Raw genomic sequence first — 15724 nt, forward strand, 5'->3', positions numbered from 1 at the left:
AGTCGATCGATCAGTTATATGTTTATGAAGCTTGCCCAATTAAAAGAAGAGAAAATCTCCATCAATTCATTTATTTATGGAGTTCTATTACAGTGAAAAAAAATAATAATAATAATTTTAATGTAGTCAAATAAGCTTATATATGAGTACTTGAACTGCCCGAGTAAGCATTATGATTAAAAAACATTTTCTCATTAAGTTTTGAGTCAAATGAGCTTTAATTGTACTAGAAAACAAAGTTTTCCCCATGACCTCGGGCAGAATTGGACTATTTAATTAAGAGTATATATATACTCTTGGTCCCAACATACATGATATATAATGTTTTAACATCATATATTTACATCATGTATTTTCTTCTACTAATAGATAATAGATAGTCTACCAATTTTTTTATTTAATTAATAAGCTACCATCTCAAACTAATTAAATTATAAGATATGCCGACAAGTAATATTAGTTGAAACCTAATGATATAAAATGGGTTGAGAGAGGAAAAAACCTCTTTTATATTGATGAATGATAGGAAAATACCTTATCAGTAATTTCATTAGTACATCATTATTTTTGTTGAGATAATTAAACTCTTGCATCCCCAAACTATAATTAAATCAATGCTCGAGTCCATAAACTGACTAACAGTTGCTAAGATCAAACTTACGATCATTTCCAATGAGCTATTCTAATAACTTCTTAACACCTCATCATTTAGCTATACATAACATTAATTGATAAATATATAATTTTAAAAAATTGGCCATTCATTAAAAGAGATGAATTTTAATATACACGCGTGATAAAAAATGAGATGGGAAATTTCTTCCCAAAAATTTCTCAATTTCCAATAACATGATTTTCAAGTCCAGTTATCCAAACAATCAGCACACTGCACACACCTACCACGGCATGTATGGAGTAATTAACGGATACGTTAGTTCCATGTAGTACGATTTAACGGGCTGAACCCAGATGTTAGATGTGAATTACTGTAGTTAGTTTAGGGACTCAAGCATTAATCTGAATATAGTTTAGGATCTGGCATGTAATTATCCCAAATTATTTTCATTGAAATTGTAATTTTATTATATATGAATAAAGTAATACATGAAATTATAACTACAATACTACATGTAATTTCACAGTTGCTAAATTTAACTTTCATATTTTTTTTTTCTAAATTCTTAGAAAAATTAGTATTTTCGTGTGCTATATATATTAAAATCTACAGAAATATGCGAATTTATGTCACACTGTCAAGGAAAATTGCTTGAACAAGTTCACCAAGAAGAGTCGTTAAAATGGACTTATACTGTATTACTCTACAGTAACTGAATTGAATGTCTATAATTAAAGGAAACTTGAGCTGGAAAAACGGATTAAGAGTCTAATGATGAATGAGAAAAGTGTGGAGAAGCAATATTAAACCAACCGACAGACAATTAAGGGGAAACGAGGGATTAGTAGTTTTCTTTCTTGGCTTGGAATTGAAGGGATATTAATAGGTATGGCAGTTAGAACCACTTTCACTTTGCTAACAACTCTCTTCATTCACACACACACTCACAAAACATATCTATAAATTTTTAAACACAATTAATTAGTAGTAACAATTAATTAACCTCTCTCAAACTCACTCTAGCTCTCTCTCTCTATTACACTTCCTCTACTTGTACGGTCCTCCCTAGATTTTGTTTGACTTGCGGCGGTGCCAGCCTTAGAAAAAGTCTTCTTACCCCTCTACATGTTTATTTTTCTCCACATATCACCATTAATTACTCCACTAAAAACTACCGCGTACTAATTATTGCCGACTCCTTTAACCATACAACTTCACTACAAAGAGAATCAAAAGTTCATCTTCACTCTTGAATTTCAATGGTTTCCACATTGTAATTTTTCTTTAATTTACCATTTATACACAAAACTTCGCTTGAAAAAAAAAAAAAGCCATTTACTTTTCTTTTTTATGCCTTTATTATTAGATGGGGATCAACAATCAAAAGATGGTAAAGCCATAGTTGGTCACATGAGAGCTCATGAGATATCATCCCATGATGAAGAAAATGACGACGGCGACGGCGAGAGTGCTGATTCGGAGGATAAACTCCGGAATGGTGGCCGACCGCCGATTAATAAACGCATGTACGCATTGAGAACAAACCCTAATCGTTTAAAGAGTTGTCGTTCTTGCCAAAATTGTGGACAGGAATTCTCGTCATGGAAGTCTTTTCTCAAGCATGGAAAATGTGCTTACATTAATGATCATGATCACAGTTTTGCGTCCTCGCATGGATTAGAGGATGAAAATTTCGGTTGGACGAAAAGGAAACAATCATTTAGAGCCAAAGTCGATACTAATAATTCCACATATGCATCGAGTGAAGACGAAAATCTTGCTAATTGCCTCATGTTGTTATCTAATTCAACTAACGTTGGACATGCGACGACAACGAAGCCTGCAGAATCTTCAGCTTCAGCCAATAAGGACTTGGAAATTAATAACAAGCCATTGATTATCACTACTGATGAAACGGCTCCTCCAATAATTGTTGAATCATTTGACAAGGGTAAAGCTGTTACTGGACCGTCGTCGAGTAAGGGAATGTTCGAGTGCAACGCATGCAAGAAAGTGTTTAGTTCTCACCAAGCTCTAGGTGGCCACAGAGCTAGTCACAAAAAAGTTAAAGGTGTTTCGCAGCAAAGCTTGAACAACAAGTATCAAATGATCATAACAATAGTATCTCCTCACATATCGATCAAGATACAACGATCACGAATGACGAATCGTATTTTCCATCGAAAATGGGATTTGACCATTCAAATTCAAAGAAGAGTACATCGAAAGTGCACCAATGTTCTGTTTGTAATAGAGTTTTTTCGTCAGGTCAAGCGTTGGGAGGACATAAAAGATGTCATTGGTTCACTCCTAACTCAATATCAGATGCTTCTAATATTGCTTCGTTGACAGCTAATGATTTCCACCAGTTTCATGATCAGATTGAGCAAATCCAGAGAAATTCGAGTAAATTCGTCAATGAAAATTCTGAAACAATTGATCTCGATCTTAATCTGAACCTTCCAGCACCGGTTGATAATCACCAAGCATCGAGTTCCACCGATCTTCAACCAAGTCATCTTCATCTTCAGCATATTTATGATGAAAAATGAGGGTCATGGTAAGACTAAGGTTGCTAAATTAAGCGAGCTAAAAAGCGTGAACACCCTAGGAGGTTCTTCTCCGTGGCTACAAGTTGGAATTGGTTCAACCATAGATAGTAATTAACTAGGAAAATGATATGAATATACAATAGACTGTGAGTAATATGAGACGAATAATTAAATGGATTAGACATAATATGAATAGTTGATCTACAAGGTACATTCAAAAATGAAATTGCGAATAATTTTTATGCGCATTATAGAATATAACTATGTACTATCCATTATAGATGACGTGTATATATATGAAAAGATGTATTGAATATCACTTCTCCGACAATTGGAAAAAAATCACTTCTCGGGTCATTGTTTATCCTTCAGAATGGATTTATTTAATCTATTGAACAAATAAATGAAGAATAGATTAATTGAGATAACATTATGGAGTATTGGCGGGTTTTTTTTTCTTTTTTTGAAAGATTGTAAAGTTTGATTTATGGGAAATCGTCAAATCTGGGACGTGAAAAATTCACCATGTACATACAACATTCGAATACTAATTAATGTTGGTTTTAAGATATCCTACTTCCGTTTCAAAATAAATTTAAATTTTTATATATAATTTATATTAAAAATTTGTATTTATTTTAAGACGAAAATAATATTAATTAAAATTTGAGATGAGCAAAAATTGTGTGCTCGAAATCAAATAAAGTCAATTATCCTTATGTACTCTCTAGCTAGCTAGGCATGTAACATGTATATATCTTAACATTCCAACTCATGTTGCTAACTCCTTAATTTCAAGGCACCTAACTAATTTTTATTCACGAAAACTTGTAACTGAGGAGTCCAAAATTTCATGGAACATATATCCATTTGAAGGGAAATTGGATCTAGAAAAAGAATACAAACCATGAATAATGTTTTTTCCTTCATTATAATTAGCAACCAACTTTAACATAAGTGGGTTATCGTGTCACCGTCACGCAACTCCTACAACAACAACCCTCAATTTTACTGTGTGGAGTCGACTATATGAATCCTCACTTTTAAACATAAAGATTATGTGTAATTCACATGATGTATTTCGAAACATATATAATATATGTAATATGATATATATATATATATGATATCATTTAATAAAACATAAAGACATATATAACTAGCACCAAATTATAACTAAAATGCATACCCTACAAATAAATCTATCATCTTTAAATAAACTATGTATAAAGAATCTGCTACATGAATATTACGCATCTATAGGTCTAAGTCTCACATGGCTGAACCACCTAAGTCTACCCTCTCTTATCTTCTCATATATAGGTGCAACTTTAAGGTCGCTCCTTATAGTCTTGTTTCAGACTTTATCTTTTAATGTAAGTCCACTCAACCATCTCAATAGCCGCATCTCTGCAACCTTAAACTTGTGCTCTTGTTGTTTCTTTATCGGTCAATTTTTACTTCCATATAGAATAGCAGGTCTCACTGCTATTCTATACAACTTCCCTTTGAGCCGGATATGTCTATCACACAAGATACTGGTTGCTTTTCTCCATTTTGCCCATCCCGCTTGTATGCGATGAGTGACATCCTTGTCAATCTCTCCATCTTGTTGTAGGATAGATCCTAGATTTCGAAATCTATCGCATCTAGGTACATCTGCTCCTCCCAACCGAATGGTACTTGACTAACCCCTTCCTTGTCCACTAAAATAGCAATACATATATTCCGTCTTACTACGATTTAATCTGAAACCTTTTGACTCCAAGATCTCCCTCCACAACTCTAACTTTGTATTTACTCCTTCTCTGCTCTCATCAATCAAGACGACATCATCCGCAAACAACATGCACCATGGTATATCGTCATGGATGTGTCAAGTCAATATATCCATCACTAACGTGAAAAGATATGGGCTCAAAGCTGAGCCTTGATGCACGTCTATGGTGATTGGGAAATCTGGCGTGTCTCCACCATTTGTCCTCATGCTAGTCCGTACTCCCTCATACATATCTTGAATGACGATGATATACTGACTAGAGATACCATGTTTGGCCAAGGTCCAACAAAAAATATTTCGAGAGACTCTATCATATGCTTTTTCAAGATCTATAAAAATCATGTGTAAATCTTTTTTGTTTATCCTATACTTCTCTGTCACGCAACCCTTAAGTCGGGAAAAAAGAACCTGTTGGATGGAGTAGTTCTCTTGTTATAATATGCTCCATCCCGTTTACAATAAGTGTCTAAAAACACTTCGAAATAAATTTCAAAATATATATCCATTTTAATAAATAAGATAATTATTTATTATCTTATATTTTATTGGTTAGTTAGCTTTGATTTTTCGTGTTTTGATTGCCTTTATTTTTTGGCCCATGTACTTTCTTATTCCATTTACTTAAAGTTTATTATAGAAAAGAATAGGATTGTACACAATGTAAATTTAATTTTATTGACCTTATTTATGATATTTTTTAATGCAATAAGCTAATTGTTTGCCATTAGTATTTTGTAAAATAAAAAAGTATTTTGTTGAGAGAAGTAAAAGTTATGATTTCATATTTTAAAATCTTATGATCATCTTACTAGCTATTCTCTGCTTCTTGTATTGCATGATAGTATATGTCCAACTACTTCTAGAGATAGGTTCATTTAAGTATCTTTCTCCTCATCATACATATAGGTAGTAATAATTATAATGGGGTCAATGTACACTTCAATAAGAACTGCAATCGAAGAGTCATATTCAACCTTACTTTGAGAACTACGAGAAGCGGTCAATGGTAGGAGCTTGGAGGAAAAATTGATTACCCACCAATTGGATGATTGAGGTGTGAGAAACTTTCAAGCATTCCTAGTCTTCGTTTGTGGTTGCATGTATAAAAGATCTCTCCCGGCAATACTATCGTGATACTACGAATTTTTATATTTTAGACTATTAAAATCATTTCAAACATCATCAGAAGAACCCTAAACCCGTATTTTAGTTGTTTTTCACTTTGTACTTCAAGTTCCTACGTATATACACGATATTTTAGATTGAATTTAAACCTTCTTGTCATAAACTATTGTTGAATGTGTCATACTACTGGCAATTATTTTTTGCATATATATATATTTTGAATATTTAGCAGTATTGGTTTATAATTTTTCTTGTTCGTTCATAAATACTTTTTAACAAATTTACGACTTCTCAAGTATTATTCTTTGTTGATATTTTTTTGGTATTTTTTTAGATTAGGTATAAAAGAAATTATTAAGTACATAATGTATGTATATATATATGTAACAACTCACTCCTTACAAATATTAATTATAAGTTGACACTTGTCATTTAAGTGGTCCCACAATCCATGTAATTGATTAGGTATTATATAAAAAAAAAAAATTAAAATAAAGTGATTAATTAAAAATATTAAAAAGAATCTTGATCAAAGGATAATTGTAATTATCAATACCAAATTAAAACAAGAAACGAATTTTAATACCATAAATATTTTGAATTTAGTTTTCTATCTTACTTCATCTTCTCCTCCATGATCTATTGTCAAAATATATTTCATGAATAAAAAATAAGATTTGATTATCATTTGTAAATAATGTTGTGTTAGATACTATGTACACGAGAATTTCATAGGTGTATTTGTAATAACCGTGAACAAATTTATTTCGATGGCTATATATCCTAGCTATAATTAGGGATTCTCGAAGAGAGTGACAACCTCAAGGGTGTGCTCTCCGAGCATATGCATTTAATTGTCGGCAGTAAGCCGTTTCTTTTTATTAGTCTATTCTCTTAATCCTAAGTTGGGTTTAATTTACATCATATCGTCTTCTACAAATCTTGATGTTTTATTACAGTATAATTAAAAAGACCTTGGTAGATATATGGGTCAACTAGCCATTCATTATTAGCTGGGAATTGTTAAAGTCCGAATATTTGATTGTTAATGGATTCACACATGGAAAATTGCTCTTATATATTTTGAATCTATTTTTACAATTACTATAAGTTCGTGAATACATGCTTGTGTTTGTTAGTTGTGATAGTTTGTCGATAAATTTTCTCTTGTGGAATGAGAGAGTATCAGATAACATTATGTGTACTAAGTCTATGCAATAAACCTACTGTGAATTTTCTTTTCTTTTTCTTTTTTCTTTTATTACTGATTGAGCTTCTGAGAATTAGTTTGGGACAATAATTGCTTTCATTCTGGGTTTCATGATTTTATTCCTATAATTTTTCTTTTATTTCAATAGATCCATGAATTACGCAACTATTTTATGTCAAAGGTGCATTGCAGTTCTAAATTAATTTAGGTCCTGCAAAATTTGTCCAGTTAAATGGTCAATATCATGCATAATTCAATCAAATGAAATGAAACTGTACTCTTTGAGAATAAAAGAACTACACATTATCTAAATACTTAGTTATCCAAATACAAACTTTAGACGATACCAAATTTAAAATATACATAATCTTTTGAACATTAGCTAAGTAAAATGTGTACAAAATACATAATTATCGGCATCTTGCATCGAGGTCATCAACCTGCTCCCTCAGCCTCTCGTCCTTCATGCTTTAGATTGTTTCCTCTGTCACAATATTTTTAAATTTTCGGATTTACGGAATAAAGCCACCCAATTTTGTAAGTAGGAAAACCACAAAGAAATTGCAGAGTTCGCCTACTTCAGGCTACGACAACAATCCAATGTCATATATTAATTATTTACCAACATGAAATTGCAATGATAGAAGCAATTTAAGATTAGCAGTGAGTTTAAATGAAGCAAGACCAAATGATCTAGAATAAATCTCTGAATTTTCAACAGCCAATTATTGATTATAAGCTGGCATTAAACGATAAGACTTGCATAACATAAGACAGCTTCAAAACACACATGTCATTAGAATTTCTACAATCGCAAGCAATCCTCATAATTTTGGCCATTAATCTGAGAATGTTATAAAGTGAAAAGAGACCATTACTTCAATATATATAACTTAATAGTATTAAATTAGTTCCTACCAAGTTCATAGAATCCAACACCATACCTACAAAATGAAATTTGTAACCACGTATCAAGAAAACAACTTTATTCTCTTCTTCCTCCCCTCCCCTGCCCTCTTCTTCTTTTTTCTCCCAATCAATGATTTAAATATAGTCATAAATGACATAATATAACCGAATGCCAGATAATTTTTATCGATAGAAATCAACCTTTGAGCATTCAAACTATAGTGATAAACAAAATTTTATTTTAATGTACAAATGGAGCGAAGCCATGAGGAAGCTAGATACCTCTAAATTGACTATTTCTTGTAAAACACGGTTACTCGTAGCAGTATCCTCCTTACAATTGGTACTCTCATCTCCTGCAAGCAGAAAAATTTCGGATGGTCTGTAAGGTAAGAAAATATAAGTTTTCAAGAGATGGGGCATTTAAAACTACATACCACACATTTCTAGTTTGATATACTATCATATGAAGGTTAATAAAAAATTCTAGCCGTGCTCAAATAGAGAATTAGGTGCATATTAATAGAGTACTTGCAATGCAATGCATTGCATTAAAGAGTCCACATCTTATTGTTCAAATTCACATCAAATCATCAATTATTTCTCATATAACATGGATATCAAGAGGATTTAAAGCACTATGTTGCTATCAATATGCCCTGTGACATTAATTAAATTCTAGATAGTGAAATCAAAGTCTAATAAAAAAAATCATATAATTGAAAGGATAGTTTTCTTACAGTTCATAGCTTTTTTTTATTGTCTCCTCTTAACATACTGATTATGAAAATCAAATATCAATAACCATGTCTATTATATTTTATTTTTAATGAATGTTAGTCAAATAACTCCTCATTTTAAAAAATAAAGGATGTAGATTTGAAGAAACATAAGGGACAAAAATAAGGAATAAAAATTGCGTACTAATTTCAGCTTCTTTATTCTCTCGCGACAATTGATCTTTCCCAATTTTTACTTGCCAGATTCTTCTTTTTTGTCAACAAATTATTCCTTTCATTATTGTGTCATGCAAAAATTTTGCTCTCATTCATGACAACAAAATTTTCACACATTTTAACCATCCAAATTGAAAAAAAAATCATCTAGAAGTATTTAATCAAAGTCCTCCCGACAAACATCAAACCCTGAAATAATACAACAACAATTGATAAACCATTTCGACAACAAATGACAAACCATAAATCCAAAATCTGCATAACATAATTAATTTTTTTATCATTTAAGCAACTTAAGAAACTGATACTAAACCACTTTAGCCTTGTGGCTCTAGCCACTACACCATCTTTTCTTCTACCCTAAAGCCGAGCAGAGAAAAAAACAGTAGACACAAAAATAGAACAGACCTCATGAATGTTAAAGCGAGAGAAAGAGAAAAGGAATATTAGAGTAACTTAAAAATGAGGAGGTAGTCGTAGAATATTCAAATGATCCAATTAAATGCTAAGAGAGTAACATAAAGAAGGAAAGAAATTCAAAGAAATTTTTTAATATCCATAATTAAAAAACTAACCAAATGACTCGCCACTTGCTGATATGGAAAAATATAGTGTTCACGCTTCCACCGATATATGCTTCGATTTTTCTTCTCCTTGCATAAATAAGAAATGATCATATGAAAATTAAATGGGAAGAAAAATAAAAATCCAAATAACAAATTATTGCATTGATAATAGTGGGAAAAAACACTAAATCAAGGAGTTTTTCACTATGTCAACAAAGAATTAAGAATGTCTATTATAGCAGTAACCATTCTCCCCCACCTTAATGCAATAACAATTTCTGTTCATATCTTAATAGGGATGATATTGTATACTCGAACTATATGGGCCGGCTCCATAGATGGTTAGTAAAAGCGATAAATAAGCAATTAACAGTTGTATGGATATTCGCACCTAATATATAAGATATATGCTCATGATCCACACATAACAAAGCTTGCTATCAGAATGGTATAAAAAAGTATTATCATGCAAGTTATTAGATGCGGTAAAGAGGGATCGAGCTGTTACAACCTAAGTCTTCCAGTCTCCGAAATTACCTGTCACAGTAGCATTAACTAAAAATCATATGAACGAAATTACCTATCATTAGCAAGACAAATCAGAATAAAGCATGAAGAAGAAAAGATACGTAGTAACTAACCTTCTGAAGAGAGACATGAACGTAATGAAATTGAAATCATTCTAATGAAGCGGCCTACTCTTTCTCTTATTTATAGAGGTCACCACTGAACCCCAATCTCACATGTTGCAAAACAGCTATCAAACATATGATAACTTCAGAATAATTATATACTATTTCCCATACTTCAATTGCATTATATCAATTACATAAAAAAACTCGTCGTTAATACAATTTTAGTTACTTTGTGTCATTTTTTTATAACTCAACTTTCAATCCTTTACCTAACCTCGAACCTACGTTATCCTTGAAGTAACACAATTGAAATGCATCATTAGCAATATAAAAAATGTATAATTATTTCATGAACAACAAATTACTCAACTTTTTGTCAAAAATTGCTCTCCCAATTAAGGCAATCATCAATCACAATGTAACTTGAATTTATTTACTTAAATCTGATCTATAAAGACTAATTTTACTATGCAAATTTTTTAGGATCTTTCTTGGACATTTCTTCAAACACCTAAAATGCATAATCTTTGAAGTTAATGCATTTTTTTTTAAAAAAAAAAAAAAACACAATTTAAAGATCGATAACAAAACATCGAAGGTGAGTGAACTAAATGAACAAAACATCGAAAGGATTGATTAAGAAAGCCAACTCATATAACAATTAAGCAATCGACCATAAGCCTGACCAGCAGCATCGCTGAGCACAAAAAACATAAGATTAGTGAAACAACACAAAAATTGGAAAAGTAAGAGTTGAAAACAGAGGGACTAAACAGAGTCACACAGAAAACACAAAAAAATCAACAGAGAAATAAGAGTAGAAGAAAGACAAGCAATGGCCAGGAAAATTGACTCAAATGAAACAAAAGATTAAAGAGATTTAAGAAATAAGCTCTACAAAAGGAAAGGCAAACTTAATTGACAATAGAAGGTCCCGCCTATGTCTGAATTTATCTGCACCAAACGAAGTCGAAACTTCAATAGAAAATCAAATAACCTTTAGAGAACGTAATATCTTGATAAAATGCTCGAAACGAATCCTGCAATGAAGGAAGACACAAAATTGAAAAAAAAGAGTTATAATCTAATGAATCAAACAAAGCGACAAGGAAAGAACAATCACGAAAAGAAAAACATTTTTCTTGCCTTGTTTCTCTTATACTCCCTCCATGCCAAATTAGATGCTAATTTAAGAGATTTAACACAAATCAATAAAATATGTTTTTTAGTTAATTTTCCAACATAATTGTGATTATATGGACTAAAAAACTTCATGAGAATATGTGGGTGAAGATGGTGAGGGAGAGTACATGGGGGACATGAGGGTGAAGGTGGTGAGGGTGTAATGAAAAAATATAATTAATGTTCCTTAAACTTGTCAAAATTTGCATATAATTTGGGACAAAAAATTATGTTTACATTAGTATCTAAAGACGGATGGAGTACTTTTTTGCAGCTTCACTTATCCTTCCCTGCCGTAGATATCTCTTGTTGTATTTTGAAAATGAATCTACTCTGAAACTTTTTTTTTGAAGTTAAATCTGCTCTGAAACTTAATGAGGATGGAGAGAGATTAGAGATCAGGTTAACCAAATTGATGGCTAGAACCGGTGGACAAAACGAAGTTCGTGAACCGCCGTTGCTCGGATTATTGGACAAATATATTAACCGGTGAACACATATAGCCACGGTAAAGTAAGATAGGTTAGAAAAATAGGTTCGTAATTAGGTTTGGGCTACAAACAAAGCAAAAATCGACGATGATGGTAGCTTCGGATTTCAGATCCAATGTCACACATTAAACGTCCCAATGAACAGTAATTGCAACATATAGGTTAGAAAATAAGTTCGTACTTAGGTTTGGGCTACAAACAAAACAAAAATCAACGATGATGGTAGCTTCGGATCTCAGATCCAACGTCACACATTAAACGTCCCAATGAATAATTGCAACACTATTGTGTCTATTCCGTGAAAAATTGAAAAATGAAACACATGTTTTGTACAGTTATAATAGCCCATTTTATACTAAATTTGCCAGTAGATGCTACTGTAAACACCACCTTCTGAAATATTATGAGGTTCCAATTTCAAAATATTTCCCACAAATGCAGACAACCAAAGATCAAAACGATCAAACCTATATGTGAAAAGTGAGATTTTAGCATATGTTAAACAACCAATTAAGCACTGGTTTGTTTGATGCAAACAACCAAACACTCTGAGATGTACCAAAGATAGGACTCGATTATGTAATGTGAAATTATGAATTGTTTAATAAATCTGTAACGTAAGAGTAAGAGTTATTTTTTATTTTTATTTTTGATGTAAAAAGAGTAAGAGCTAGATTGCAATAAAAATATGAACAATTTAATTTATAATTTCCTTGCTCGACAAGCTAACTATGTATGCCAAATAACATAAAAAAATTAAAAAAAAAAAAAACCTATGTATGCCAAACAAGAAGATGAATCACATTTTTTTTTATAAGAATTTAATTTTATTAAAAATTTTAATTAAAGGTGATCGAGTTCGTTAATGTCAACTATCCCCGATCCGCCGGATGAAACTCTCCGAAAACCGTATGTGATAAGGGAGAGTATCGCCTAAAAACAAACTACTTTTGAGAATAAATCTTAGATAGAATAAGACAATATATCAATGACCATGCCAAAAAATAAACAGTAGAGACTATCTATTACATTGATTTTCCATGAAACATATACCACGGCTTCATCTTTGATCAACAATAACATTGAAAAAGGACGGTGATGTTGCTACTGGTGTTGACTGACCGTAGTGGCGTAGTCCAAAATAAAGCAGCTTTCAATGTCGACCAGCTGTACTAGCCATAACATGATATTGGGCGTTACAATTAGTTGGATTTTTGCGAGAGGAATTTGGTGGCTACTTCAACTGCTTTATCATACGAGGTACTGAGACCGAGATCATTGTCTAAACCAAAATTAATGAGTATCTCTGCTTTAGTAACAAGAGGGGAGACTTCTTCTTGCATTGAACTATCAATTGTGGAATTGGACTTTTCAGAGTCTGTTGGTTCTTCTATAAAATACAACTCTGATGGTTTGCATGTCTGAATCACATTAATATCATTCTTACTTTAAGGTTTTTAGTTATACGTTTGTATTTTATGGATTTTTTTTTTCCTGCTGAAGAAATATAGTTATTGTAGTATTGACAAAGATCATTTATCCAACTATGTATTTTTATCAAGAAGTTAATAAGAATTGTCAAATAAAAATTACCCGGGAATATTAAGTAGGTTTCTTTCACAACTCCTGGAAAAGGATTAGGTTTCGAGATTGAAAGCCGGTGTCCTACAAATTTTGATAAATCATACTATATAAAAAGTAAGAGATCAAATCTTAAATTCCACACACTAAGACTTAGTCCAATTGGCGAGTATCCCCGAAATGGATGTAGAGAACTTAATTAATGTGGGGGAAAAATACAAATATAATATAAATACTATCAATTTTTTATTTTTACTAATTTTTTCCATACAATTTTTTTCTTCAAAAAAACGGTGGGGCAAGTGCCCCCCAACCGCTCTTCACTACATCCGTCACTGATTATCTCCTTCTCATGCGCGGTGTGAGGGGTTCGCACTTGTAATGTAATAAAAGAAATCTTAAATTTCAACACTATATCAGCAAGTAGTGTAGACATGTTCATCACATTGTGTAAAATAATTTTATTTTTATTATCTACGACTACAATCATCGTCCACTCGATCCAAAACTATTTACATTAGAGTCTTATTTCACAACATAATCGCCAGTCGGAATGACTTTTTATGGAAGTTAAAACTATTTGTTATTTATGATTTTTAGTATAGCTCATTTAGGATGAAACTGAGAGAGCTTGTTATGTTACTCATATGTTGTCAAATGAACATGTAATAAGAAGAAATCAAACTATATATACTTTTCAGCAAACTATATATGTTTTGTTTTGTTCCTTTTCGTCCACAAGGTCGTGGAACCAAGCATTGTCTCAGATTGACCAATGTTGTTAGACATTTGGTTTCATATTTTATTTATTTGGAAGGTAGTTTTGAAGACCGAGTCATCTAACTCCTAACTAAACGGCATCTATTATTAATTAATTAATTCTTCATAGAAAATTCCTCCATCCCCCTAGAAAAGAGTATACGAGAAAAGAGGCTTGCTTACTTCGTAGTTGATTTCCTACTCAATTTCTCAACCCTTCATTTTCACAATACGACACCTCACGATCCAAATATATACAGTAAAAAGGTAAAAAAGGATATTCTTAAGAAGAAAAAGAAGAAGAAGAAGAAAATAAACTAACTTAATTGTTTAATGATAATTTTTTTTGTCCAAGAAAAAGCTAATAGGCTAATAAAATAGTACTAGTACTAATATACTATGAAGATGGGAAGTGCGAAGAAGTTTTGGTTGAATGTACTTACTATTTAAAAATAGAATTTCAGGCTTAATTAACAAAAATCTATTAGCAAGAGTACTCTATAACACGGTGACTGCCTCTGTGATGTTGACACGTGGTCCTTAAGAGATGGTCCGAACTTGATTCGATCTTAAATGCTTCTTGTCACTTCAATACTACTTACTACTATAACAAAGAGTAATTAATTTTATGTTTAATAAATAGGAGTAACAAATAACAGGTGAGTGAGTCCTTGTACGTTTTCTTGTTCTGCATTCGTCGTTTCAACAAACTTCTTGGCAGTTTTCATTGGCCTGAAATTCCTATACTGTCCTTCCATTAATTTGTTTTGGGTTAATGCAAATTGTATTTTATAGTGATAATAATTATTAGGTATTTTAAACTATATATATATATATATATATTTTTTTAAGTTGAAGTCAAGTTGTATTTTTCATTCTTAGAATTTTCGAATTAATAAAAAATGGAGTAAATTTAAAAAAAAAAATATGGAGTATTTTTTATTTAATTAGCAGAAAACACTTTTTTAAAAAAAAAAAAATATTAAAAATTAAAAAGAAGCTTATTAGGAATAAAATTAGAGAGCATAATATGGGCAAGTCTGGCATGTTACATTGTCGCTATTTCTTCCTTCCTTCCTTCATGCATGCGCTTTTATTTCTTTACAATGGCTATTTTTGCCGTTTGTTAGGGAAAAACAAAGTTAAATCTGCTAAAATTAAAAACAAAAAGACTCTATTTTTAGTCAGTTTCCATTTCCACTGCATAAATTTTAATTCCATCTCTTCTCTCTCTTGGTGGTGGAAGAAGAATGCTTGTCACCTACTCTTTCTATTAGCTCAATATCCCTCTCTCTTAAACAACGAATTCATCTTTTTCTTTTTCTTTTCATTAATGGAGAAAACCAAGTGTATGATTTGCTC

General features: G+C 31.6%; 1 pseudogene; it reads left to right on the forward strand.

The window, feature by feature from the left end:
• Window positions 1-1966: 1966 nt before the first annotated feature.
• On the forward strand, window positions 1967-3168 carry LOC139882103 (uncharacterized; annotated as a pseudogene).
• The last annotated feature ends 12556 nt before the right edge of the window (window positions 3169-15724 follow it).

This window comes from Rutidosis leptorrhynchoides, unplaced genomic scaffold (genome assembly GCF_046630445.1).
Source record: "Rutidosis leptorrhynchoides isolate AG116_Rl617_1_P2 unplaced genomic scaffold, CSIRO_AGI_Rlap_v1 contig228, whole genome shotgun sequence".
Classification (NCBI taxonomy): domain Eukaryota; kingdom Viridiplantae; phylum Streptophyta; class Magnoliopsida; order Asterales; family Asteraceae; genus Rutidosis; species Rutidosis leptorrhynchoides.